Source organism: Centropristis striata, chromosome 24, assembly GCF_030273125.1.
Source record: "Centropristis striata isolate RG_2023a ecotype Rhode Island chromosome 24, C.striata_1.0, whole genome shotgun sequence".
NCBI classification, from domain to species: Eukaryota; Metazoa; Chordata; class Actinopteri; order Perciformes; family Serranidae; genus Centropristis; species Centropristis striata.
The window spans coordinates 11,524,313-11,544,612 of NC_081540.1; the positions used below are offsets into that span (position 1 = coordinate 11,524,313).

Consider the following 20,300-nt stretch of genomic DNA (forward strand, 5'->3'; position numbering starts at 1 on the left):
CACAGCAAAAGATAGTTAAAACAATAAAATAAATGGACATATCTGCCAGAACTGACCATGAATGCCATATGCACGGGATACAAAGGGAAGATAAGTTACATAACTTTAAATAACTTTTAGTTTCACTCGAGACACAGGTCTGCTTTGTGAAAGTCCTTTGTTTGTTTGTGGTTCCCAACCTGCATCCGAACACCTCCACCACCAGACCAGGAGAAGTTTCAATGGCACCAGAGTGATCCTACTGAAGCCTTCAGGAGCGAGTGAAAAGAATGATCCAATTTCTGTGAAAACAGAATTTTTGTTTGCATTTGTGTAAAGTTTTCCACTAGCTAAAACATTTTTTCTCTCCTGTTCTTAAGTCATAAACACATGAAATAAACCAATTTAGATTAGACTGAAAAATTGGATCACTTGCCTCTTAGGGCTTCCATATTGTTTCTGTTAAACACAACAGAAAACTGTGAATGCAAAGTGCAACAAAGCTGCTCTAAAACTAAAAATCCACAGAGAGGAGGGAAATAAAAAGATTATTCAAATGCGAGTTGAGAAATTATATACAAGGTGCGACAGAGTAATTCAAAGTTTAGTCCTAAACAACGAGAGAAAAGTGACATTAATTAAATGTCTGGTACTTATGAGACACCCGGCGGTGGCAGAGGGGGTGGACCCAGACCTCAGCCATCTGATCCAGTCTCTGCTGAATATTACATCAGGAGCCACATGCTTTTATTGTGATTTGTAAATAAAGTGGCTTCAGCTCATCCCAAAACCAGCTATATTTCAATGGATTTGCATTCTGTCAAGACTCACGCAGCTGCAAGACGCGGTTTTGTTTTTTCATAGATACATAAAGACACACGATGAAACAAGCCATAGTTTCAAAGTTGGAGGTTGTTTTATTCATGGACAGAGGAGTCAGCTGGAAGCTCTGTGGCATGGCGGGAAGTCAAGCGAGGAGAGATAAGGGCTATATAGAGCAGCAGGAGAACATCAGTTAGAGGAAAAATAGTTGAACAGTAACCACAGGACGCACTGCCGGAGACAAATATTTCATCAGAAAACTTCCCAGATACAGACTGGAGGAGACTGGGATGCTCAGTGTGCTTGTGAACGCACCCGGCCCTCAGTTTGTCTTTGCTTCGCCTTGACACTGCGAGCTGGTAAATATGTGTTTTCCTCCGCAGTGATTGGAGATGGGTTTCACTGCCTGGAATAAATCATTGTGGCTTCTCAAAAGCAAATACATATCTGTTGCTCAGCTTATTGACAATGTAGAGAGACCGGAGAATAAATAAAGAGAAAAAGGGAGGAAATGAAGGCGGCTGCCCAATCATGACGCCTGCTTAAGACCTCATTGCTTCTGAGTGCTACTTTACTGTTGCCGTATTTTGACTGAAATCTTAATGCAATGAGGATTAAAGGGATTACAACATAATCTTGAATAATCCAAAGTGCCACGGACGGAGGAGCGCTTGTAATAACGGCGTAAAACCCGTCCGGAGGTCTGACAACATTGTCAGTCACGGCAAGGATTAAATATTTGCGGGAAAAACTTTCGACTAATGCCCGCAAACCATCGTGGGGGGAGAAAAAGAGCACGGGGGCCAGAAGGCAATTTAGTAATTTAAGAGACATATAGCACCTCTGTAAGTGCTGGCCAGCCCGCTGCCAGGACAAAGCCCAGGCAGACGAGGGGGAGACGGGCTTTTTAAGCAGATTTACTCCTCCAATTTTTGTTTTTGATCAATGCTCAGGCAGGTTCATTACACATGTAAAGCACGGGGGAGGTTTGAGGAATGAAAATGTTCTCACAAGCAAGAATCAATTCTTATTAGGTTTACCGAAATGCCATCAACATGTCCATTAGCTTTCCTATTAATTTATATTTTTTTCCTCTAGAGCAGGGCTTCCTTGTGTATTTTAAGGATTATGTAAAGCATCACCAGAAATTATCTTTTGAGCTAAATAACCCATATTCATCGATGTGAACCTGCCTTTAATTACAACCCTTCACTCAATAACAGCAACGCTAAAATCTGTTTGGGAGGCACATTAGTGGGATTTGATGCAGACCTTGCCTGGATGCTCCCTGAAATTCATGTGATTGAAGCCGTATTGACGCTTAACTCCTCTCCAACAAACCGAACCCTTAAGTTAACTGAATGAATATAAATTGAGTGCAAGAAAAGCTTTTAGAAAACAGAATCTACATTTAGCGTTCAGGAATTTGTCTCAGGGAAGAAGAAGCAGAGACGACTAAAATAGTGACAGTACACGGAGGACGGACAGCAAAAAGACAGCCTGTACATGACTCATATAGCATATATATAAATATATATGATAAATCTGCTTTATATTGAATATTCAATCACTGTGTGCATTCAGGCAGCAACAAAGTGTGTCTGCTGAGGAGGAGGAGAGTTCAGACTTTTATGCTTTGCATCAGATCAGTCATTTTGTGTTAGTGCTGTCAGGTGGAAACATGGATGAGAATAAAGTCAGCACGACAAAAATATAAAATTTCATATTTAGGGGCACACATCTGGATAAAATGTATTTTTTTATATAGTTCTCTAGACAATGAGGCCACATTTTGTTCCAAATGTGAGCAGAAATTCATACTCAGAACCTTATCTTTGAAAGATTTAATGTCCTAAAGTCATTTTTTTTTTTTAAACAGCTGCAACTGTAAAATGAAAATGTGTCATTAACACATAAATGATGTGATCTAGATGAAGTGTTTTTTTAAATTATAATTAAGAGAGTTAAAGTATTTGTCAAATTGAGGTTTGGTTTGTTTGTTTGTGTGCAGATTTACAGACCAACTACTCTCCCCATTTTCATGAAACTTGGTGAAAAGGTGCAGATTGGGCAAAGGAAGAACCCCTTAGAGCAGATTTAATTTTCACGTTTGTCAACATTACCTAAAAGTGCATTCATGCTGCAATATTGTGTACTCATAATAATTGGAAAAAGGTGTTTCCTGGCAATATTTCAACAGCAGAGTCTCACCCGATCTATTTGTTGTGCTTTTTACTGTCACACAAATACTGGAAACAGCTATCAATGCTTTGAGCTAGGGCTGGGCGATATGGACCACTATATCGATATATGCGATATGGTCTAATTCCATATCACATTTAAAAAAATATTAAGATATCTTTTATATGGATATATCGCCCAGACCCACATTACGACTTAAAGCTCATGAACAACACCCTGAAGTCAGAAGAACAACTTCCACTGCTGGGAATAGTTGAATAGTTGCAGGTTATTCAGGTTGACTTTATTTGCATGTGTCTTGTCGTGGCTATTTTGACAATTGCACTAAGTTAACGGGTGAGCTAGCCAAACAAGAAGCACACAATGCTTAGTTCTCCAGGTTTTATTAACACATCTGTACTCCAATAGACCGCTCAGTCACGGATAATAAACTGTACCGAGCTGGCAGCTTTTTTCCCTCCTTTTCTCAGAGAAATGAGGAGTTGGTGTAAAGTGCCTGCTTATAAAACAGTCTTCTTGTTGCAAATAAGGAAATGGTATTTGATTCCATTTAATCAATTGGAAGCATAACATGATCATTTATATTAGTAGTAAATGTGAATTTTTCAGAGAATCACAGTTATTTGACAAAACAACAAAGTCCCGTACATCGCTCAACTTGTGGTTGTTGCACTTTCCAGCATTATCTCTTCAGCAAGAGGCAATGTGGCCCTAACCTTCTGCCCTGTACATCACATCAGGACAGAGCTCACTTCTATACATGTTCCCCTCCCACATGGTGTCACCAGAGTTAAGTTCACAGTTTGAGTTCCCACAAGGCCTTGCGTCTTGAATATGAAGCAGGTCGCCGCCTACTTCATGTCTCACCATGACAGGAAACACCAAATTTCCTTCAGTACATAATAGAAGAATTGAAATTCTTGATACATTGTAGTTGATTAAATGCAGTTTTTGTATCTGTCTGCATTTAAATATATTAGAAGCTAATTATCTACATATTATTTGTTTTTCTTTATGGTTACACTCAAAAATAATGTTCTTTTCAGGACCAAAAGGGTTCCTATATTTTCCAGCACATTATGTGAGTGTGTACAAGGTTCTTTTCCATCCTGGATATGAGATTTTAAATAATTGTTGTCCAATCTTTCTCCCTCTTCCCTCATTGTACATTGCTAAGTGACTTTTTTTAAGCTGCAGTTTGTTTCTACGGATCCTAAGAGCTCATTTGAGGCAGGTTTGTCATTGACTATTGATGATTATTGGTATTTGAATCCTTTTGTAATCGGTTATTGCAGCCTTGGACTAATAATTGGACTTTTAAGTGTTTATTCTCTATAACGCAGTGCTGACAGTGTGCAGAAATCCATCACTTTCTTGCACTAAAACAAGAGAAATGTTGTTGTTTAATAAAGTGCTTCTAACTGGAGCATGAGAAGAAGCAGGTTTATAACATGAGGGTCGCGGTGAAGGTCAGCGGATGTCGGCGGATTCTGCAGAAAGTCACAGAGGTGACGTCTTGAAAGTTAAAATACTCCACTTGTGAAATTCAAAGCTGCTGTCAGCCGACTGCACGTCTGGCCTTTCTAGAGTAACATGGGCACATTTGCACACATGCTCCGTGTCAATGAGGACGTACTCTCTGACTCAACCTCCTGCAGCCCGGCTGCCCCTGGGCAAGGCACTTGACCCCAGGCTGCTGCGTGTCCGGCAGCGGAGGACTGGCCGGCTTCCAGTTTGAATAAACTGTATGAGATGAAAATACTGATGGGCTTTCTCAATCCTCAGATGATTTGATGCTTTTAAAATTGTTCACTTGACTTTTCTGAAGGCTCACTTTACATCTGAGGAGTTTGGAGAACTTCATGTACAAGTCCTGTTTCTGTTTAACTTCAAAGGAAATACTGTGTTCTTTAAATTATTGTAGCTTCAAATTCATTTTAAAAAGTGGGGCTAATAATTTGATGAGGAATATACTATTTGAAGCATGCAAGTTAATCCTGGACTTTCAAAATAATAGTCTAATAGAAGTGAACAGTAGTTTTATACCAACACAAGTGAGTTATTTAATATATTTCACGATGAAACTTCCCCAATTAATTACTGACATTAAAAATCATAACCTTATTTATTGTTTTGTTATTTTTGGTTCAAATTAAATTTATTTTCTTTTTTGTTCAGAGGATATTTGTCACTTTTAACTCTATAAGTCAGAAAAATATAATACATTTTCAACATGTTCCAACATGTTATTTTTAAACTATCTAATATTTACTTATTTATTTAACATCTTACATATTTATATTTAAGTAACTATTTTCTATTTTGTAACTATTTATATTTAAGTAATTATTATTATCTGTGATATGTTTTGTTAATACTACTACTAACTACAAGTTATAGGATAATTACAACTGAATAATGTTTATTAAAAATAATATTGATTGGTATGAAACTAGAAGGTTTGGTGTGGAGGTTTGGTGTTCAGAGTTTAACAAAAAAAATCTGAGATTAAATAAATGCATTGTACATTTCAATACATTTTCCATATAAAACACTATATAGGCAAAGATATAAACTAAGTATTATCACCATGAACTAAATTTTAAATATGCATGCATATGCATCTAATGCTTTAACTTTAACTAATTTAGAAATAATCTACAGACAAAATAAGACAAATTGCAATAAAAGAAACACCTAAATGCTATTGCGTGTGAATGTATTTTTGATGTTTTCTTCCCACTCGTCCGAAAAACATGATACAAAAGCAAAATAGCCCAAAATCTAAAAATTGCATAATAAAAAAATGTTTTTTTGTTTCTTTTTTGCCTTTCCTAAATTTTCCGACTATCACAGAAGCTCACTTGTCACTGAGATTATTCTGTTGACATGCATCCATCTCCATCTTCAGCTCAGTTGTCATGGAGATGGATGCTGATAAGGACTGTGTCAAGATTGTTGACGAATACATTAACACTTACAATATGCTTTTATCAGCTCAACTAATTTATAGCAGGTTAAAGTGTGTTATAATGCATTCAGTAAGTGGTTTTATAATGCTTATAAATGCTAAATAGGGGAGGAGGGTGAAGTGAAGTGTTAGTGTCAACTAAAACAAAGATCTTCCCTTTTAAATCCACCTATTTTACATGCAGGCTCACACATTTCAGTCCTGAGCCCGTCTCCTCTCTCATCTCACCCACAGTGCTGCCACCCAGTGCAGACTGCCGTCAACAGCAGCCGTCTCTCAGCAGCCGGCAGTCACTTTCTGTCATGGAAACAGATAACACCCTGGACATGTGTTTTAGTTTGCAACAAGAAGACTGTTTTATAAGCAGGCACTTTACACCAACTCCTCATTTCTCTGAGAAAAGGAGGGAAAAAAGCTGCCAGCTCGGTACAGACAGTTTATTTTTTCTGCCTATAAGCCATAATGAGGTTGTGCCCCGGGGAATCAGTCGAGCGGAATGTTATTAATGCCTCAAAAAAGGAGGAAAAAATCCTCGGCACCTTCTGCGGCCGTGGCATAAAGGCAGGAAAAGACTGTCAAACAATTAAAGTGAAGTGAATTCCCTGAGATGGAGGGGGGAAAGGAGAGAGAGAGAGAGAGAGAGAGAGAGAGAAAAGAAAAAAAACAAGTGGACAGGCCTGGAAATGTGTGTGAGGACGAGAAGAGAAAGCAGCTTCCTTCAGGATGTGGAGGAGAAACGATGACCTCAGCTCTGGTTTAATCAGCGTTGTGAAAGCTATCTAAAGACCGGGATGTTTTTCCACTCAGTGTGCATGAGAGCTGAGTTTAGATCAAACAGGGTCAGGAGTCACTACTGTGAAAAAAAAGTGTAAATTTACATGTTGAAATAATGATCAGGAAGCAGCAGAAATTCCACTAAAGTTCACAGAAAAGATTGGTTGCTTGGCTGAGTTGGAAAGTTGCAGCATCGATTAAGAGAACGGGAGATGGTGACTGATAAACAGGTTTAATGAAGGACAATGCTGCGGTACAGTACCTGATACTAGTGCTGAGACAATGTAAAAAAATAGCTATAAATAAATTATTTTCAATTTTTAGCATGGCTTTGCACACTTATATTTGGATAGAAACATAACTGCAGGTGGATTCAGGCACTGGTGAATTACTGGACAGGTCTATCAGGGACAGGCCCAGGGGCCAAAAGGGTCAAGGGCCCCACTGGCCTTCACCCAACTACCAAAAACATAAAATGACTACAAAGCCAATTAAAACAAAAAGTGGAGATGCTGTGAAAACATATTAAAAACACAATAAAAACTGAAATCCTTTCGATGTTTAAAAAATATATATAAACAGTGTTGCTGAATTCGATGCATCATGTTTTTCTGTTTCTTTCAAACAGCGTACCAACTTTTTGGAATCAGGAATGTTGATCATCAGAAAGAGAAAACCAACAACTACAAAGAGATGCAAAATGACCAATGTGAGACGCGAAACAACTACAAAGAGACACACAGCAACTACAAAGGGGTGTTTCACAACTACACTGCAACTAGAAAACTACAAAGAGATGCAAAACAATTACAAAGAGACAAAAAAATACTACAAGGAGACACAAAACACTAAGACTAAAAAAACTTTGAGATGCAAAATGAACGCAGTGAGACAAAGCAACAACGAAGAGATGCAAACTGACTATAAAGAGATACAAAATGACTACAAAGAAACAAAATGATTACAAAGAAACAGAATGATTACAAGAGACATGAAGCAACTACAAAGATGTAAAACTACAAAGAGACACAAAATGACTACAAGGAGATAAAAAGCAACTATAAAGGGATGAAAAATGACCACACAGAGGCTAAAAAACTACAAAGATCTGCAGAACAGCTACAAAGACACAAAATGACTACAAAGAGACAAACAAACTATAAAGGGATGCAAAACAATTGAGACTAAAAAAAAACTACAGAGAAGCAAACCATCTGCGAATAGGTGCTAAATGACTATAAAGAGATGCAAAATGACCTTAAAAATATACAAAACCACATAATGGATATGGGTAGTCTATTACATTAACTTCCTGGTGCAAATCAGCCGTGGCTGCAATTTGTATTTGAGCATTAGATCTTATGAATCTTTCTGCAGTCGAAACATCTGTTCATGCCAACTACTGTATGAAGCAAACAGGGAACACTGAACTTGTCTTTCCTCTGCAAGCTGCAGTTTGTTCTACTGAGACAACAGGTAGCAGATTATGAGAGGAGAGAAGCAGACATGCTCTCCCTGCAGTGTAGGCGATCCACAAATATACTTTCAATCTTTGCACTCTTTAATTGGCAGCATTTCTAACATTCTCAAAATGCAGAGTTTCATATCACCATTTTGCCTGGTAATACTGTTTAGTTCAGCTAATGAAGTTGTTTAGCCAGGTTTGTTTCTTTTGAACACTTTTCACCGTCTCTTGCTTAATGGCACGTCGGCAGGGATGGACACCAAGGACACTTTTAAATTGGCCTCCTCTCATCTATCTGCAGCTGAAATCTAATCTTCTCTCTTCAGACCCTGTAGAATGTGTTGGTGCCACAGAGGTGTGTGACACATTTTCATCTTCATTCAAAGAAACCCACATGACTCCAATTCAATCTGCTTAGTTACATCCTCCTGGCTCGGCCTCCATTGTTTCTCCCCATGTGTCAGGGCGACATCCTCAAACGGAAGACGCTGTCACCGGCAACGCTCGGTGGCCCCGGTGGGGTCGAGACCCCGCGAGCTCCGCACCTCATTGTCTGTCCTCACCTTTGTGTCTTTGTGTCTTTATGGACTGTCGCATCGGCGGGTTGTTCAGACGTGACCGCTTGACAAACGCTGTTCCCACAGGAAGTTACAAGAGGGGGAAAGAAAGATGCAGGGGAAGCATATCAAACAAGGAGAGGTGAGTGCCCGTGACACTGCCAGCAGCTGAGCTGCAGCTGGTGGGTTTAAAAAAACAAAAAAAAAACACACTAGGTTCATGTTGAATTTGATTAGTCTGTGTGCTTTATCCAACTGCTTATTAAAGCTAGAGTGAACGACTTTTACATGGAAACGAACATCTGTTAAATTCAAGCTGTATATGTTAAACACTATCTACAGTATCTACAGTATCTACATTTTCTTGTTCATTTTAATGCCTGGTACAGCTAAAGGTACATTTGTTTGGACAAATATAATAACAAAACTAGCTCATAAGAGTTTAATTTAAGAGCTGATATCTAGACAATTTCCATGGTTTTATTGATAATAACCAAAATCACTATCAAGAAAACCATCATTTCACAGCAAAACTTCTGCTAAATAAAGTTTATTTAACTATCAATTTACAGTATATTAATGATGGGTATTATAAAGTGCTAGCTGTTAAGTTTCTGGAATGAATGGATGCCCCTGTTAACAAAGAAACTCCCCAGGGACTTTGCCTACTCATTAGACATTAAATCTGCACTCAATTAATTAATGATTATGTTTTGTATTATGCGTTAATAGGGTCTGTATAGTTTGGGCATTATCTTTATAACAAAACACAAATATAAGCAACTTTATTCTTTCAGTATGTATATGGTTGTCCACCATAAAAAGCCAATCTAAAGCCACAGTTGAGTTACTCATATCCTTAATATCCCTCCATATGCATCTAAAACCCAAACTATGTGATTAAAAAGTGTTTCAAAAAAGCACAGCATGCTTTTGCATCCAAAACAATAAACTTAAAAGGGGCAGTTCACTCCCACATTTAAACAAATATCTTACCTGTAGTGCTATTTTTTGATTTTGGTCTGAACTGTCCCTTTAAGTTTATAACTGCAGGACTAACTAGGCCAAAGACAACAGTCCCTTTAGCTTTGCACTGAAGTAAATGTTGTCCTGAGTGTTCTTGTTTTCGGGATCCGTACTGGGGCCTCGCTCGTCACACCCATCAGCTCTGATATGCTGACAATCCCCTCATTAATTTGAACGGTGCAGTCGGGTTTGAAACACGAGAACCCTTCAGCCATTTCCCTAATGGTCTGCAAGCCGGCCGACCCGGGCGCAGCCGAGCGCTCGCCTCGGCGCCGGAGCAGGGATGGTGTTAGAGGTCCTTTCACTGCGAGCTGAGCAGCCATGATGGCTAACCACCACACCAGAGGCCCCTTTGTTCCTCTTTTCTCTCAGCCCAACACTTTACAAACAGCTAAGCCTGTCACAGTCCGACATCAAGGTTCAGTGGTCTGTCAACATTTACCAGCAGATAAAGACAGAGAGGGGAAAATTCTCAGCCCTGGAGAGCACATCGCTCCGTCCGCAGAGTGTGTGTTTGAGAGAGAAAGTGTGTGTGAAAAGATACAGGGCGAGTACTTATGTGTCTTTTCTCAGTGACAGCAGCCAAACAGAAAACACTCATGCGGGGAGGAAGACGGCGCTAGTACATTAGAGCCCCCCGCCGCCTCCCCGCCTGCCCGTCGATGAAAAGTGACGATGGAAAGCTCTGACAAATAGGACCAGATCCCGCCTCCCCAGGGCTCAAACCGAGCTGCATCTCGTTTTTCGGCCTGTGGGTCTTTTGCTCTGTTTGGAGGAAAAGAGGGCTATCACAAGCTTCGCCGGCTTAGATGTGTTTGAGACGAGGAGCCGGGGCAAAGATTTGAGATTCGGTTCTGCGGCGCCCATCGAGTTCGCCCCGACTAATAAACAACGAGGGGATTCGACAGCACAAAACAAGCTCTTTGAAACAGTCGGGGTGCGAGGACACAGCACTGAGGGGGATTTTCATTTATTTCCAGCTAATGATCTACCTACGACAACTTATGTCTTTTCACTTTTACTGTTTGCTGAGGAATTTGTTGGCTAATTGGGCCACAGATGACAAAGAAATCTACAAAGTTTCTCTGAAGTTTATGGAGCAAAATACAAATATCTGCTTCAAACAGCGCACTTTACACCACCACCCTGCTGTCAAGGTTCAAATAATAAATCAAGGGGAAGTGTTCATAATTAGGCTGCACATACATAACAAAATGTGACTCTTCAAGGGAGTGAGCTTGAGCGATGCCAGCAGATTAATGTCCAAAACAAGAAAAAGTATATCAAGGTCAAATGTAAATGTTCTCTGTTTTTACATGTTTATATAACCATATGTACAGCTTTTAGCTTCTGCTTTGGGGCTTGTAGCAGCCAAAAATATACTGTTAATTTTAAATAAAAGATAAAAAGTGTGACAGCATCTCTAGCAGACAAAATACCACAGAAGAAGTTTGCTTCATTTGAAGACTTTGCAGACAAATCAGATTTGATATAAATACGACTGTATGACAGTTTTAATAATGAGACGACAGTTTTGCATTTTACAGCAGTGATGACTCTTTGTAGCTCAAACCATTTCTGATAAGATAAGGTCGAACTTTATTTATCCCTAAGGAAATTCTTGTTCCAGATTGCTCCAAAGTTCAATCAATCACAATATAATGATTAAAAGTTTTAAAAACATTCTGCTGCCAAAATTTTACCACAATTTGTATTTAAATTGTTTGTTAAACCTGGATGAATATTACTATATTAACTATGATAATTAGGTGAAATTGCAATTAACAGAGCCACTATTGGCCATTTATCCTGCAGTTTACATCATAATCCACTGGTATTAATTGTATCTGCTATATTGCACAAAACAGGACAAAGTTGCGGTCTGACAGAACAAGATGTGTCAAAATTTCCACTGATGATTGCAGATGCTTAACTTGGTCTTAAATGAGAGAAAAATGAACAGCACTGTTGCCACAAGAGAGTGGGGACTTTTATATATAAATATATATAACCTCCCAAATGATCAAAATGTGCTTTATAGTGCAAACTTTACACACAATAACACAAACAAACTAACTGATCGAAGCAGCAGAAGTCCAGCAACTACTGTGTTCGGTGAGGTAAAATTGCTGTATTTCTCAATGGAGTCTGGTGGCTTTGACCTGAGCATAGACAGGCTTTAGTTCCCCCGGGATCAACTTAAACGAGGCTGTCTGACAGCAAGGTAAAGCACTGAAAATATTCTGAATATGGCGTAAATACACTCATGGAAAAATTATTAGACCATTGTTTCTTCAATTTCTTTTTCATTTTAATGCCTGGTACAACTAGAGGTACATTTATTTAGACAAAAATAATGATAACAAAAATAGCTCATAAGAGTTTATTTTAACAGCTGATATATAGACATTTTCCATGTTTTTCTTGATTATGATTTTGGTTATTATCACGAAAACCATGGAAAATGTCTAAATATCAGCTCTTAAAATAATCTCTTATGAGATATTTTATCATTATATTTGTTCAAACAAATGTACCTTTAGTTGTACCAGTCATTAAAATGAACAAGAAATTGAAGAAAACTATGGTCTAATAATTTTTTCCATGACTGTATCAGATAAAACTATTCCTTTAATTCCCAATTATGTGGTTTCTTTTCAAACTATTAATCATTTATCAGTCAACATATCAACAATAAGCAGCATTCTATAAACAATGGAAGATTATCATTTTAAGGACACGATTTTGTTTCCTAAATGTCACGTAATGTCAGAGTGAAGCTCCTTAGACACTTACTGTACTCGGAGGAGGCATGTGAGGTGCAGGTCACATGATTTAAGTAGTCTCCCACATCATCTTCTGGTTTCCACATATGTGTCACCTGTCGGTGCAATTACAGTCGTCTGCGGGCCAGACGATCCGGCCTGACTGCAGAAGACAAAAAGGCATCCGTCATCGCCGGTTTGCTGCGGTGTCACGGTCGCTTTGATGTCACGGAGCTGACGTGACTGAGGTTTCTCTCCCTGCAGCGAGAAAAAGACAGAAGAAGAAGACAGACAATATCAGGGGTGGCTCATTATTTAGTCAAATATCCAGTTTGATGTCGCTGATTCTGAAGCTACATGGCAGGTCTTTGGACAAGTGATGCCCAAAATTATAACTAGACCTCACTGATCCTGCTTGGTTGTATTTTAACACCTGACTTTAATCCACTCTAGACCCACTAGGCTTTGTCTTACCTGATACTTGAAAATGATTGAAACGTAAATCACATGATTCAACCAGACAACTGTGAGGGATTCCTTATCTCTGGGTTTAGTTTGTCGAGTAAAATGGTGAGTCAATGCTGGTTTTTATCAGCAAAATTATTCAGATGATTCAGTGAAAATGCTTCTTTAAAAAATGTCCCTGGTGTAAAAAGTGCCCAAAAGCAACAATAAGGAACTTTCATTTTGTGTCGAAGTGAGAAATAAAAAGCAACTTGTTTTTTTTTTTTAAATGAATCAAATCAATCAAAATGTATTTGTATAGCACCTTTCGTTAAGGTTGGTGCAGGTTCAAGATGCTAATAAAACTAAGAAATAATCGTGAGACAACATATTAGAAAAAAAACCTTTCAAAAGTTTCATACAAAAAGGATAAACAAAATTACAATAAAATATATTTCAAGTATAAAATATATGTAAATAAAAAGTCAATCATAAAAATGTGATTTAAAAAATGTAACTTACAATGCAGGATGCATAGCTATGAATTGATGTATCTATTTCTTGCTTTATATGATTAATACTATAAGATGACAATGATGAACAAAGAGTACCGTTCAGACACTGAGGTTACATATATATAACCCTACTACTAATACATTCAAGGGCTCGCAAATAGTTCTGTTGTTGAGAGGAATAAATACATCAACATTTCGTACGTCTTCATAGTAATAACTTAAAAATGTTGCCTTAGAAGCCAGTTGTATTAGTGTAATGTCCACTAACACCTATACGTTGGGGTGGTGGATGGGTTGCACAACGAGCGGCGAACTTTCAGCCAGGAGAGCGGGGTTAGCGTCCCATGTGAAAACAAAAGTAAACCGATTTTAACTTAAGTTACGTTTTTTAAGTAAGTTACACGAATCACGTTTTTGAACGTGACTTACGTGTTTTATGTAAATTGCGGCAGACACTTGACCCTTAAAATGACCTAATTTCCAGCATGTATGTACATTTATTTACTGTTTAAACTGTCTGTTATAACACCTTACCAGACGTTTTCTTGCCCTAAACCTAGGTCAGTGGTTTTACAACATAAATCCACAGAAACTGCAGCCTTCTTTACAACCCCAGACCGTACGTGTGCTATTTTTGGAAAGTGCCGCAATACGGCCCGCGCCGCGATACGTACATGTGCCCTGAAACGCGAGCTGCAATACATGCCTACGTGCCGTAATTTGTGGTACTGACATACGACCTCTTGTGCCGTTTCTGTTGGAGAACTTGTTTTTTAAAAAATGACAGAGTTTCAGTGAGCGATTAAACGCCACCTTAAAAAGGAGGTATTTAGGAATAGAGCCACCACTATAAAGAGAGTAGTGTCTGTCCTCTAAAGTATACACATATATCTGCCTTACGACTGCTATTCCACTCATATGGTCTCACTGTCAGCGGTATAATTTAGTGCAGGAGATTGAGTGTATCCTCTCCAGCCGCTGTCTGAGCAGCTCAGTCAGCTGAACTCTGCTGGAATGTGATGGAGGAACCAGGTTGGGTTTCACGAGCAGGTGTCTGTTGTTTTTCTCCCTCGTGTTTCTCACACTGTTTCACCACCTGTTCTCATCTCCACTCCTTCCCAGGTTTTTTTTTCTCTCTTCATGAAGGGTTTTTCAGACCTCAGAGAGCAGAGTGTGCATTCATTTAGCTTGGACTATTACTGTACCAGGTAAAAACAACACACTGAGTGAAGACGATAGAAGACATTTAACCTCAGAAAAATAATGTGTAAATATATTTCTGTATCACTTAAGGATTTACATTAGCACATAGGCAAACTAAATAAAGCTTTTTTTCTTTTAAAACATTGTTTTTTCTTGCACATGCAGGACGAGGATGAGTTTGTTGTAAACAGTACAGAACGTTGTATAATTTGCTACGCAGCAGTAAAAAATCTTTGTATACAGCAGGAAGGATATTATTTCCACATAAAGATGCAGCAAAAACATTTGCAGCTTAATTTAAGAGTGCTGCAGGAGTGTGTGCTAAAAAACTGAAATTAACTAACAGTTTGCACTCCCTGTTCCCTCATCTCAAAGCCACTGGGTTTTTTGATTAAATGCCTGAAATAAAGTCTGTGGTTAACACAAGCTTAAATATGTTTTAATATTTTGTTATATGACATTGGTAACAATTTGAAGCTTTTAGGTGTCTTAAAAGAGTTGGTCGCTAACAAGTGGCTAAATGCAGAAGTTGTGAGGAACATTAAATGTCACCATCAGTTTAGTAGTGATGTTGGGGTCATGTGTGTGGAAAGCTTTTCACTTCTGGCAACAACAAATATACCAGTGGTGTTGATTTGTGAAGAATATTTTGCCAAAACATGTAAATATCATAAACTCCAGTGGAAATATTCCATTGAACTTTTGTTGAGGTGACCAGAGCTTTGTTAATGCCCCGGTTTGCCTGCAAAAATACTTTATCCCTGCCGAACTCCATTTGCCGACAGTCTCATTAGCCTCATCTGCTAATAAAACCTGTGACAATTATTGATGAAAAGTTCATCTTTTGCTTCATCTTTGATCATCAGGACTGGCTACCCTGCTGGGCCCTAGTGACCAGTGTGTGTCAGAATAGAGAACTGCATGCCATAACATTGCCGATGAATATTATAAATTATTTCAATAAAGCCGCAAAATTAGGCTTTAATAACTGAAATTTTAATGAATTGTCTCTGTGTTGAAGCACCTGCCAGGGTCTAATGTAGCTACAAAAGTAATTCTCAAAAAGCCACTGCTCCTTTGTTATTAAATTGTATCAATATTACCATACAGGTGCATCTCAATACACTAGAATATGATGGAAAAGTAATTTTCAAGTAGTTCAAGTCAAATAGTCCCAACCGAGTATTGAGTCATATAGATGGACATACTTTTCAGAGGCCAACATTTCCATATTAAACATACTTGTTAAAATTGGTCTTTTGTAATATTAACATTTTTTGAGACACTGAATTTTAGGTCTTTATTAAATGTAAGCCATAATCATTATTAGAATAGATTAAATAAATTAAGACATAAATCCATTACACACAGAATGAAACATATCATGTGTTATTTCCACTTTTTGAATTGAATTACTGACATAAACAAACTTTCTATGATATTCAAAGTTATTGAGATGCACCTGTAGCTACAAAACTAATTATCAAACAGCCACTGCTCCTTTGTTATCAAATCTTATCAATATTGCTATTTACTGTTGCCCAGCTGTGGATGAGAGGAGATAGTTGTTGTGTGTCCCGAAGAGTGTTTTAGGTCATGACAGGAGATGGAGAGTGAGTGCGGGCTGAAAGAAGAAGAAGAAGAAGAAAAAAGCCTTTGTGATTGTCGGCGTGTCCGCCAGTGTTCCCCCTCTCTGCTCTGACACACTTTTCCATGTTGCGGGTGCGGCGTTACACTTGTCAATGTATTTGTTCAAGCAACTCGGCCGTGGGTCCCTGCGAGGGCTGTGCACCGCTGCCTCCTCTCTCCCCCACGTCTCTTTTTTAAAAAGCTGTGGCTCTTGCTTGAATGCTCTCTGTGTCCATGCCCAGTGCCCTAATCCAGGGCCTGCTCTTCCTCTAAGCAGGGAGTTAACTTAATCCCTCTCATTTAGGCAGCTGCACTGCCGGGGAACTATGGGAAAAAAAAAAAGTTATAACTCTGTGACAGACACTTTCAGCTGTTGTGACGGCACCTCCCCGATTCAGCTGCCTTAACATGCAACTCTCACTCTCGGCCCGGTATTTTAATTTGGCTGTGAATAATGCATGCAGGGCGGTGAGCATGGAAAGCATAGAGGGAGGTATGCATGGCTGGGATGATAGCTGTGTGACTGAAGACAGAGCAAGCTGTAACACACTGACTGGCATCTATGTGCAGAATGAGCTGACTGCCAATTGTAAATATGCTGTGAATGTAAATGGTCACTTCCAAAGACACCAACAGACATCAATGTGACAGAGTTGAACAGCAAGAGTTTAGCTGTGATGTGAGCGATCGCCAAAATAAAACAGAAAGGGACTGTTTGTAATGCAGAACACTTAACTGATCAGAATAAACTGAAGTTGTTTTTAAAATAGAATAATCTGTCTTTTAAGGGACAATTCACTCCAAAATCAAAGAGACAGATTTTTCCTCTGTAGTACAAGAGTGTTGGAGAAATTGACCATTGAGATATCTGTCAAATATAACGGAACAAGATGCCGCTTTGTTTGTGCTCAAAGTACTTAAAAAACACATTTGAAATCCTTAACAGCAATGTTTCTTTCCAGAAATCATGACCCAGATTCTCAAGACCATACAAGACCTTGATATAAAGATTTCCCATCACGATTACCCTGGGCCAAATAATTGTGATTCACCGAAATATCCTCATATGATCAACAACTAAATGTGCTCAAAAAAACATCATACAACATACTGGAAACACTTTAATTTCTGTTAAGAAACAATTTGAGGTTTTTATAATGACCAGAAAGATGCAGGCTCAGGTAATGATTGTACAGTCATGGAAAAAATTATTAGACCACCCTTTTTCTTTAATTTCTTGTCTATTTTAATGCCCGGTACAACTAAAGGTACATTTGTTTGGACAAATGTGATGATAACAAAAATAGCTGATATAGAGTTTCATTTAAGAGCTGATATCTAGACATTTTCCATGGTTTTCTTGATAATGATTTTGGTTATTATCAAAACTATGGAAAAAACAAATGTACCTTTAGTTGTACCAGGCATTAAAATAGACAAGAAATTAAAGACAAAGGGTGGTCTAATAATTTTTCCATGACTGTAGGTCTAATCCTGTATTAGGGAGATAGACAGCTTTTTCAAGGCACTCATGAGGAATTCACAATAATCCTGATCAGGGACACCAACAGGGGGGTACATCAGGTCACAGTCCTGGGACCTCTTGCTTTACACCCCTATCCAGAGTTAAGGACAAGAACATCACATGGTGCGCACTCACTGGCAAATTACAGAGTAATAAGCTACCTGGTGTCTAAAAATAACTAATGTTTTAAACTAAAAACCAGCATAAAGATGATGATTACCAAACCAGCATGCTCTGAACAGACACAAACATGATCCCACAGGCACATTTGTTACATCTGCTGTCAGTAAAACAGAAAACTTAATTAACAACTTGGTCCAACACACGGTATGATGGGAAATGTGGTTCGTCACTACAATGTTTCAGCATTAAGAATCATCTGGACCAGCTCTCCTTGGGTGTTTTTTACAGGTTAGAGGAAAAATATGCTTTTGAGTTGGATTTTGAAAGCCATATTTTTTCTGACAAAAAATCTAAAAGTTTCTTTAAATTACAACAATATGAAACAGAAAAAAGCAGTTAATCCTCTCATTGGGGGAGCTGGAACAAGCTAATGTTGGGGAGTTATTTTCTAATAAATGGAAGTGATAAATGCTACACAGTAACAGTTAACATGAAATACTCCAGCTCTTCTTGTGCTTTAGGCTTTGCAGGACTCTCCCAACAGAAACAGAGTGTAAACTTTTTCTCCTCCCATGAAACAGCTTCACACCTCTGCTCTTCGCTTTGCAGAAAAATTATCATTAAAAGCAGCCAGTGGAGGACAGAAAACACAATTTACAATTCCTGCAAACATCTGAGCTACTTATCCGTAAAATTTCGAACCTCACAAAACAATTCAGAGGGCGTCAACACCGGTCAGCGCAACGAGCTGCCTCCTTTATCCTTCGCCCACATCTGGCACTTCCAGCCTGCTGAACATTTGTAATGGGCCTCGATTAGAGTGCAGGACAGACACAGTAATAAGCTCTGGAACCTTGTCAAGAGAGAGGTCAAATCAGAAGACAAATAAATAGGAAATTGCTCCCTGCGAGCCTTCTCACTGTCACCCTTTGCTTGTTACCTTGAGCACTAAAAAGGTATTTATCTGACTCCCTCCTCGCTGTTTAAACAGGCGTCAGCGCTGCTCTGTGGGGCTTAATTGCAATTCGGTCTCAGGAGTTCACTTGGTGAAGTGCAGGTGCGGCATCCAAGAAAAATAATTGAACAAACAATTATAATGTGTTCCCACACTGCTGGTTAGAGACAGAGCAGCTACAGGCGTTTGTGCTGTTTAGCTTCCCTCCAGTCCAAAATATATCACTGTAGGAGTGTTGAAATGCTGCAAAGATCTACGTTCGACTCGTGTGTATTCTGGCAGCGAGTGTCTTGACAGTACCGTCCCTCCGCCCTGGGAAAGAATCTGCACCGTCCCTGCAAACATGTGAGACATTTGCAGCCTCTCCTGATGTCTTTCCATCCAGAAAAACAAAGGCAGAGTTCCTGTCTGCTGCACCTCGCTCACCACGGCTGACAGGAAACAAACGCCACCTCAGGACATCAACACGTCTCGGGCCTCAACGCCTTGGTGGTGGAAAAAGATCCCGAACCCAAACACGCAGCAGAGATCCGAGCGGCCCTTCGAGGTGCTTGTCACTCGGCGGACCTCTTTGTTTTCAGCTCGTCCCATTGTTCCTCAGATGGGGAAGTGTTTTTGTTAGATGACAAACGGTACGTCTTCACTGTCACTGGATTATTTTTACAGGACACATTCAGCGGGAAAGAGCCGGGGGAAAATGTTGAGCTGGAAGAAAACATCACTAACTCACAGCAGAAGTAGATCACACTTGTCAAAATTAGGAGGGTTTTTTCTGCAGACACTGAAATATATAGTTCCATATGTTAAAATGAGGGCCAGAGTCTGTAGTAAATCTTGGCTGGTACCATTTACTTTCAAGGTGCCGGCAGACAGAGTTTGTTACAACTAGTCAACGCCACGCTAGCCATGTCTCCCCTGCAGCGTCTCAATTCAGATACTCTCATTAATACACTTTGTACAGTAGTACATTGTGTAAACTATATACTTATGAACACAGTGCATGGTCTGTTTTGCACTTTCCAGAAATCATGAATGCGACATTTAACCACTTCTTCTTCTTAACGGTACACGCAACTGGACGGAAAATTAGCGCCAACATTTGACCATGATTGTAGCTCGCCATAATCTCTTCTGTACCTCCACTGTATTTAAACTGAATGAAGTTAATATTACTTTTACAAGACAAGTGTCCAGCGTTCTACACTCATCCAGACACTCGTAGTGCACTGCATTTTGCCGTACTTGCCAGTGTGAACCAGTGTTCCTGCAGGTTCACATTCCACAAAAGCTAGCTCAACGTTCAGTTCACACAGGTTAACATTACTATAGTTCACAGTCACATCAA

General features: G+C 39.1%; 1 long non-coding RNA gene across 1 annotated transcript in view; it reads right to left on the reverse strand.

Annotated features, from left to right (window-relative positions):
• LOC131962897 (uncharacterized) overlaps positions 1–20,300 on the reverse strand; it is a 68,603-nt gene that overhangs the window by 32,350 nt on the left and 15,953 nt on the right. The window contains exon 3 of the long non-coding RNA XR_009389976.1: positions 12,593–12,819. This is a non-coding gene — a long non-coding RNA (uncharacterized LOC131962897). The remainder of the gene's footprint in view (positions 1–12,592; positions 12,820–20,300) is intronic.